At 40.6% G+C, this 7739-nt stretch overlaps 3 non-coding genes across 3 annotated transcripts; all 3 read right to left on the bottom strand.

Moving 5' to 3' along the window:
- Positions 1-1400: 1400 nt before the first annotated feature.
- TRNAG-CCC (transfer RNA glycine (anticodon CCC)) lies at positions 1401-1471 on the bottom strand. The gene has a single exon. It is a non-coding gene; the product is annotated as a tRNA-Gly (tRNA).
- Positions 1472-2251: 780 nt separating this feature from the next.
- Positions 2252-2322, bottom strand: TRNAG-CCC (transfer RNA glycine (anticodon CCC)). Its single transcript has one exon. It is a non-coding gene; the product is annotated as a tRNA-Gly (tRNA).
- A 70-nt stretch (positions 2323-2392) lies between these two features.
- On the bottom strand, positions 2393-2463 carry TRNAG-CCC (transfer RNA glycine (anticodon CCC)). Its single transcript has one exon. It is a non-coding gene; the product is annotated as a tRNA-Gly (tRNA).
- Positions 2464-7739: the final 5276 nt, after the last annotated feature.

Genomic DNA, 7739 nt, shown 5'->3' on the forward strand with positions numbered 1-7739 from the left:
ATATGCAAATTAATATATTGGCTTAACTTAGTAATCCTCAGTTGCACAATTAACTAAGCGTCTTTTTGGCGCAACTCGTTTTTTATTTGTTACCTAAAAATGAATAAGATCTCAATTAGTAATAAATAATGTAATTTATATTTAACTACAGTTCATGATTTTTGAGATATCTCCTATGGACTTCTTCCACTTGTATTTCTGCATTGTGAAAATTACAGGTTTTTCATTGTTGGCTTGAAAAAAATTTCTTTTTGTCATGAAATGTAAGTACCTAACTACCTACAAAGCATATCTCACACAGCACCTAACTACCTACAAAGCATATCTCACCACTGTGCCGCTGCCCCACCAAGTAATCAGGAATGCCTTGGACTGTTTTGTCCAGAACATAACAGATCAGAAACTGGTAAGGGTAAAGGTAGAGTTGGGAGAGAGAGGCCTTAGCGATGGCGAGGCAAGTCCTGTTGCGATTTGCAACATTTTTATGATGATTTAGCATTCGCCCGCGGAGACAGCGCAGCGACTGCTGCATTTGCTCCTGCACATGTTGTTGCTGCTGCCGGGGATCTCCTCTATATAGCCATAAAATCGTGTGACATATCCGCAATTTTTCAAGCTGCCCGCGCCTGCGTTCAAGTGTCGAAGTCGGTCTTAACGGCGCTCACCCGCTGCGAACTGCAAGGAACTCCAGAGCCCCCAACCCAAAAGATCCCATCCGAGAAACCCCAGCCCACAATCCCAATCCGAAATCCCCAGTATCCCCAGTCGCCGTTCGCTGGAAAAGTGTCAAAGCAATTTGTTCAAGCAGCCGTGAATTTGTGTGGGCGGTATTTCGCAGAATCCGGTATCAGAAACCGAAACGCCCCCGAAAACTAGCGACGACAAATGCTTTCAATAGTCAGTCAGTCGACGGGCGATTGTTTTTCGCACCGATAACCATCGACGCCATCTGATTGCCTGCTTTTCTCATTATTCGCCCACACATTCGAATTTGAATTCCAATTTGCAGTGGCCATTGGCAACTAATTGCCGGCGATAATGCCGCCAGCTTTTCTCGTTTTTTTGGCAAACTGCTGACAAATTATTTATGATACGATTTGTGGTAGCCCGCTTCTATTTTTTGGCTAGACAAATTACCATTTTTAGTCTGGCTCTGCGAGCGCGATAATGAATTATACTTATAGTGTCTGGCATTTAATTATTTTAGGCCACGTTTGACTGATTTTTCGCATGGCCTTCACAACTGGTGACCTTTAAAATGATTGGATTCAGTTATCTTATTTATTTGTTAAACATGGTTTAATAAAAGTTTTGAAAAATATTGACTAACGAATTATAAAGCTTTAAGGAGAGGAATAGGCATTTTTTTGAACTTGTAACTTAAAAATAAAAAAAAACATTGCATCGACCGGGAATCGAACCCGGATCACTCGCATGGGAGGCGAGCATTCTACCACTGAACCATCGATGCTGCCTTGATAGGTAGAGAAAAGTTAGTAAACATAACTGTCAACTAGTTAGTAAGAATTACACTGAACCAAAATTTATTTTTTTTTTTTTTTTAAATCATTTTTTTTAATGGTTATTTGCTACTGAGAAAGTGTCAATATATAAGTATGCTTTTAATCAATGATAATGGCGGATGTCCGGTGAACGGGCACAACTCCATCGAGGACCTTGATGTGGGAGTTCGCCCGAGGAGGCGTATCCCGTCCCGTAGATCCCGCAGATGCCCAAGGCCTGAGTCAACTGGCGATTCCTTTTGTTCTATGCCGTCAACGCTAAACACTCACGTCAGCCAATAAATCCACTTCAGTGCGCCAATCGGGGAATCTCACTCTCGGGGGTTCTGCTCTTCGCTTTTCGCACAGCTTCCAAATGGGTTAAGAGGGGCCGAATGGGGCAGGCCATCGGGATCAGGGGGAAGGCATCCAAGGATGAGGAAAGCCGGTTTCCCTTTAGGTGTCAAAAGCAATAAAACGCCGGCCTGTAATCAACGCGATCCTAAATAGGTGTACAAATTACACCAAAGTCCTTAATTATAGCGAAACCGCCAGCGTCCAAGCATCATTCTTACACTGGAAGAAATGCAGATTGTGGTATTTCACGAATATTTTATTTTACCCAAATAAATAGTTTATACATCTGAAAGCATAACAAAAGAATCAATAAAGTTCTGAAGAATACACCAAAAAAAACTTCTAAGCGTTAAAAGGATAAATTGGGGCTTTTGAGTTAAAAATAAAAATTTTGCATCGACCGGGAATCGAACCCGGACCTCTCGCATGGGAGGCGAGTATTCTTCCACTAAACTATCGATGCTTGCTTGAAAGGTGGAAAAAGCTTAGTTTACAAAACTGACGATCTTTATTTTTTAAAAAACATAAAAAGTTGCATCGACCGGGAATCGAACCCGGACCACTCGCATGGGAGGCGAGCATTCTACCACTGAACTACCGATGCTCCCTTGAAATGTGGAGAAAAGTAAGTAAACCTATTTGTCGTTTTAACAATATATTTATAATAATAAATACAAATGATAATGAAGGATGTCCGGTTAATAAAAAACAACTCCATCGAGGACCTTGATGTGGGACTATCAATTTTTATCCATCATCATGTACATCAATTAACGAAATAAATAAAATTCTATATCACCCTATTTTTCTGCGTGTAACTACACTCTTAGCTTATGCCCAGCTCCCAGCCAAAGTTTAACCACAAAACGCCATCGTGATGGTCTTGGCCCTGTCGCTGGCTGTTTACTCTCGGATCTCGGCTGTCGGTTCTCACTCCTCGGTTCTCGGTTCCTGGCTTTCGAATCTTGGCTGGGTTCCTTAAAGCCCCGTCTTCTGATTCAGTTTGCTCTCGTGGTAGGACCGCAACTATTACGAATTTGGCACGGTGCTGCTGCTGCTGTGGCATATAACTTACACCCAGATCGATCAGTGCAATTGGTGTAAATGTACTTGGCCAAAACAGCAAGCCAGCAAAAACGGGGGAACCAGAATCAGAGGGCTAGCACTTGGCGCTCGTAGTTGGCCCGGTTGGTCTCTTTTGGCCATGCCGCACGTTCGTGCTGCGAAAATTACATTTGATCGATTTGATCGGCGCTACGAGATCAAAGGAAATGAAAGACGGCGACGAGAACGCCGACGCGGATGCCGGTGCGGATGTGTTGCGGATTTATTGCGGATGGGGAGTGATCGGAAGATGAGGACCTTGCACACCGGCGTTGATCGCTTTTTGTTTTGCAGTTTGTTATACACTAGATGGCAAAGCATTTCAGCATTATCATATTTATTGCTAATAGAGGAGAGTGCTCTTTAAAGGGGTTTATCATTGAGTTCCGGATTCTTAAATCTTCAAACATATCACTTTATTAGAAATTCAATTACAAAACACCATTCTAAACATTTCAAAGCACTTTAACATTATAATGTAAATGCTTCAAATAAGATTGATCATTCATTGAAAAGATTATTCATATTTGAACACATTAGTAAATTTCCATATTTCTCTTTTTTCAGACTTTCAACAATTATACTTTATTGATAATGCAAATACAGAACTCCCTTTAAAACATGCCACCAGTTGCGTTAATATTTTTTCTCCACCAATTTTAAGTGCAACATCGATGGACTTATCTGCAGGGCAGTATCTAGAATTGCCGGCCATTTGCCATGTAACTTATGGCCAACATCAGTGGCACAATTAAAATCATTTAGAGGCCAATTAAATTTCGTTAGCAGCATTACATTCCCGGGTCACATGAGAACCATTTCGCAATCGCAGGCCAGATGAAGGCAAAGGGATGAAGATGGGAAGGGATGTCACTGACAATTAAAAGCACCGAAAATGGCCGTTGAATGCAACCAGAGACAATCAGAGAGTCCGATTCCGAGAGTCCGGGCCTTTCGTCCTGCCGTACTACCATTTTCCCCATTTCCCCACTCCGATTCCTTTGGTTTTTCTAGCCCACGAGTGCGTGCATCTGGCCAAAAGTGCGTGTTGTTGGGCGATTTGGCTCAAATTGTCCCGGCCAGATTCAGATTGTGTGTGTGGCAGCTGGGGTCGCCATTAGAGGCGCTGAGCGATGAGCATGGGAATTTCAATTAGACGAAGTGCCCAGGGAGAAATCTTTCCCACAACTTGCCAATTATTTTCTGTGATTTTCTGCAACAACTGCTGCTTCTTTTTTTGCGGATTTTTAAAGTCACTTTAAGAAAAGACATAATAAAAAAATAATTCTTTCGGATATGACATGGAATAAAAGATATAAATTGACCAGTCTTTCTATAATATACCAAAGAAATTGGTAGGATGATTGAATGGTCTTTAATATTTATTTTAACTTCATTACAATTTATGTAATCTCAATGTTTGTTTTAATAATTTGTATTTACCTTTTATTTTATAAACCAAATCCATAAAATAATATTATATCTAAAAATATGCGTTCATGGAAATTAAAATATAAAACCAAAATTGTCCAAGATTTTCCTCAGTGCTTGGATTGAGCTCGCGGTTGCCAAATAAAATAAATTCACAAAAATTACACATTGGCATCCAAGTGCCGCCTACGTGGTCAGTTATAAAGATATATTTTTTCTTTCTCTGGCTACCGACGATGGGTAGGTGGCATTCAATTTTCTACAAATTTGCCACTCTTTCTCCCGCGAGTCGCAGTGCAACTTTCACAGCTTCTTCGGTAGAGAGACCGACCATTATTGGGTAGCTGTGCACGGGGTATCTGCATTTTTTACGCCTCCAAATCGAATCATTTGCGCATAAGTTATGGTCACACAGTTGCCTATTTTCTCGCCCCTGGTCCCACTCCTCGGCATTTTGTGTGTCGTGCGTGCTGAATTTCCCTCGCTTACCGTTACCAAGTGGAAATGGCCACGGCTCGTTGGCATTTCGGCCGGCTACCTATCTTTTGGGGCTCGAATTAACTTCTGCCCATGTCTAAGCCCAACTCCAGGCCCAAGCCCAAGCCCGAGGGGCCCATCTTGTCCCTAACTGCGAGTCTGGACCCTGAGATCCCTGGGTTAGCTAAGCAAATTTCACACTTCAGCTGCAGTAACTTGAAACGCAAAAAGAGACAGAGATTGAGATATTCGCTTTTGTGGGATAGTGAAGCGAAAGATTTGCAAGCAGATCGATGGGCTCTTAAAGGGTTCATTGATGCTTACCTGGTGTCGATAAATGTATATTTTAAACATCATTTTTTTAAATCTTTAAACTTTTTTACATTAGGCACTATATTTCGCAACTTAATCCCGTGTTTCTTTGCCCCAAAAGAAAGCTTTCTCTAGATATGCTTATTAATTAAATCGCAGACCCCTCTGGCATTGCCATTTTATTCGGCCTCATCGCCGCTGGCTTTCGTCATTATCCTCATCATCATCATCCCTGTCAAAGTGCCATCAACATTAACCCAAATGAGTGGAGACTTCGAGTATTAACAATGAGCCGAGAGCTACGCCCCAGTTCCACTTGCAAATTAATAACCTTTCACCTGAGTTTTAATTTAAATTCTCCGCGACTTATCCGCAAAAAGCGTGGCGATCCGCCATGGATCTGGGTCTGAGACCTCCCATCCGGGACCTTCGTCAAGGGAAGCTCCTCACCAGTTCCCGGCTGACATTTCAAATTTCGCAAATGTCAAAAGCCGCTGCTCATTTGTCTTCAAATCCGCCACAACTGCCCGCCGTGAGTCGCGCTTTTTAACACTTTTCACTTAGCCCCAAGTCCATGAGTCCAGCTCCTCGCGTGGATGGATGAGTGGCCAGGGGCCAGAAACACCATAAGAAGTGCCGACCCGGGTCTTGATGACCGGGTCGAAAGCCTTCTGACCCATCTGGCCACGCTTGGAAGCTCCTTTCGGAGCTGAGCTCACTTTCCAGCCGTTGTTAAATAATTTCACAGTCTATCAATTAGCGTGGCGATCGCGTCAGCAGGATCATAATGCACAGTGGTTCCAAATAATAAAACAATAGGGTTTTAAACTATGTTTTTTAAAAATGATAAGCCATACATATTGTAACGCCTTCGGGAACTTAAATTCAACAGAATAAAATCAACAAAAATAAATCAGTTTTAAGAACTATGTGTTATTGATCCAAACTTTTAATTTATTTAAGACCAAATAAATCTTTTTTTAGCTTTTGGAAATATGGTCATTTTAAGAAGTGCTTACTTAAATTAAAAAATTGATTGATTGACATTTGAGTAAAAATTCGAATAGCTAAGTTTACCAATTTTCACCCAGGGGTTTTACTGTCAACCACTGTGCATGGTAGTGGTCCATTTTTCATAATGTTGCAAGTTTCTTTTGGCCACGGGGTGAGCAACAGCTGTCCGATGGCAAGTTGCACCGCCGACTTGTCCAGTTAGTGGAGTTGGATTCGGAGCTGGAACCTGGATATATGGATACGCGATCCGGGGACTGAGATCTCGGCAAGCTCCTATGACCTTAGGGGCTGGCAAAGGTGGTCTCGCTGATTGTTTACGTCTGCGCTACTCATAAAATTTCAATTAATCTCCGTGTCACTGCACTGCCAAGCCAACACTTTCTTGCTAAATGGCATATCCACTCAAAAAAAAATTAATATAAAAAATAGTGATACTTTTATAATTTTGGTATCAGATTTTTACAAGTTTTTACATTTCTATTCTACAGTTTGATATTTTTTAATTGATAATTAAATAAATAAATGTTATTTTCCAGTCAGATCTTAACCCTAACGCCTATCCATATATGCCATACTAATTTCTTTTTGCAGTGTTCTTGTATTTAATTAAATACAAGACACATTTCTGGGGGCTGTGTTGGCCTGTATTAATAATAAGCCTTCAGTTTCCTCTTGCTTAGCAGATTATAATCTTCTGATCTTCGGGTATGCCTGGCAGGCACTCAGAAACTCGCACACGAATTAATCTTCTTCAAATTAGCATCTTGATTAGCCAATGAAATGTGTAACCCAGGCCCGCGATCGGGCGTTCGCTATAAAAATCAACAGAGAACCCAGCGATGATCATTGATCATTTTCGTGTTGTGTTGGTTTTTCTGTGACTCCCATTCCCATTCCAAAACTGAATCTGAATCTGAAGCCAAATCCGTTCGCATGGCTCTGCTGTTGATGTGATTACAATAATTAATCTTGCCCGAGATTATTGTTTCTACCAGCCAGCGAACCAGCAGCTAATCCAAAGTTACACAAGGAAAAAATGGAAGTCTATGTAATATAGTCTTTATAAACTATATTGAGTGTTAGGAAATATTTAATTTTTGTTTGAGTTTTACTTATGTGACCTAGGAACTTCAAATATTCTTAAAAACCATATCTTATCAATATTACGTATAGTTTAGAGCTTGTAAAACGATCCTTGCTTACATTTTGACTTACTGATTGGGTTTATTAAAACAAGTTTATAGACTGTCTATAAGCAAAAAAGAAAGGTGTATTGTTTATCATATTTATAGATATACCAGTCAGTTAGTCTACATTTAAGAAATTTTTATATGACCATAGTTCCTATTTCTTTTAGTATTTTATTTTGAAAACATTGTTATTTATTTTTCAAATATTTTATTATTAGAAACGAACACCTGTTATATCAGTATTTATTTTAAAAATTTCTCTCTGTGCACTCGAAGAGTTTGCGTTCGGATCCCTGCCATTTCCATTTCCCCAAGGCGCCAGCTACGGGCCTGGCGTCAAATTAAGTGTTTG

This window comes from Drosophila suzukii, chromosome 2L, assembly GCF_043229965.1.
Source record: "Drosophila suzukii chromosome 2L, CBGP_Dsuzu_IsoJpt1.0, whole genome shotgun sequence".
NCBI classification, from domain to species: Eukaryota; Metazoa; Arthropoda; class Insecta; order Diptera; family Drosophilidae; genus Drosophila; species Drosophila suzukii.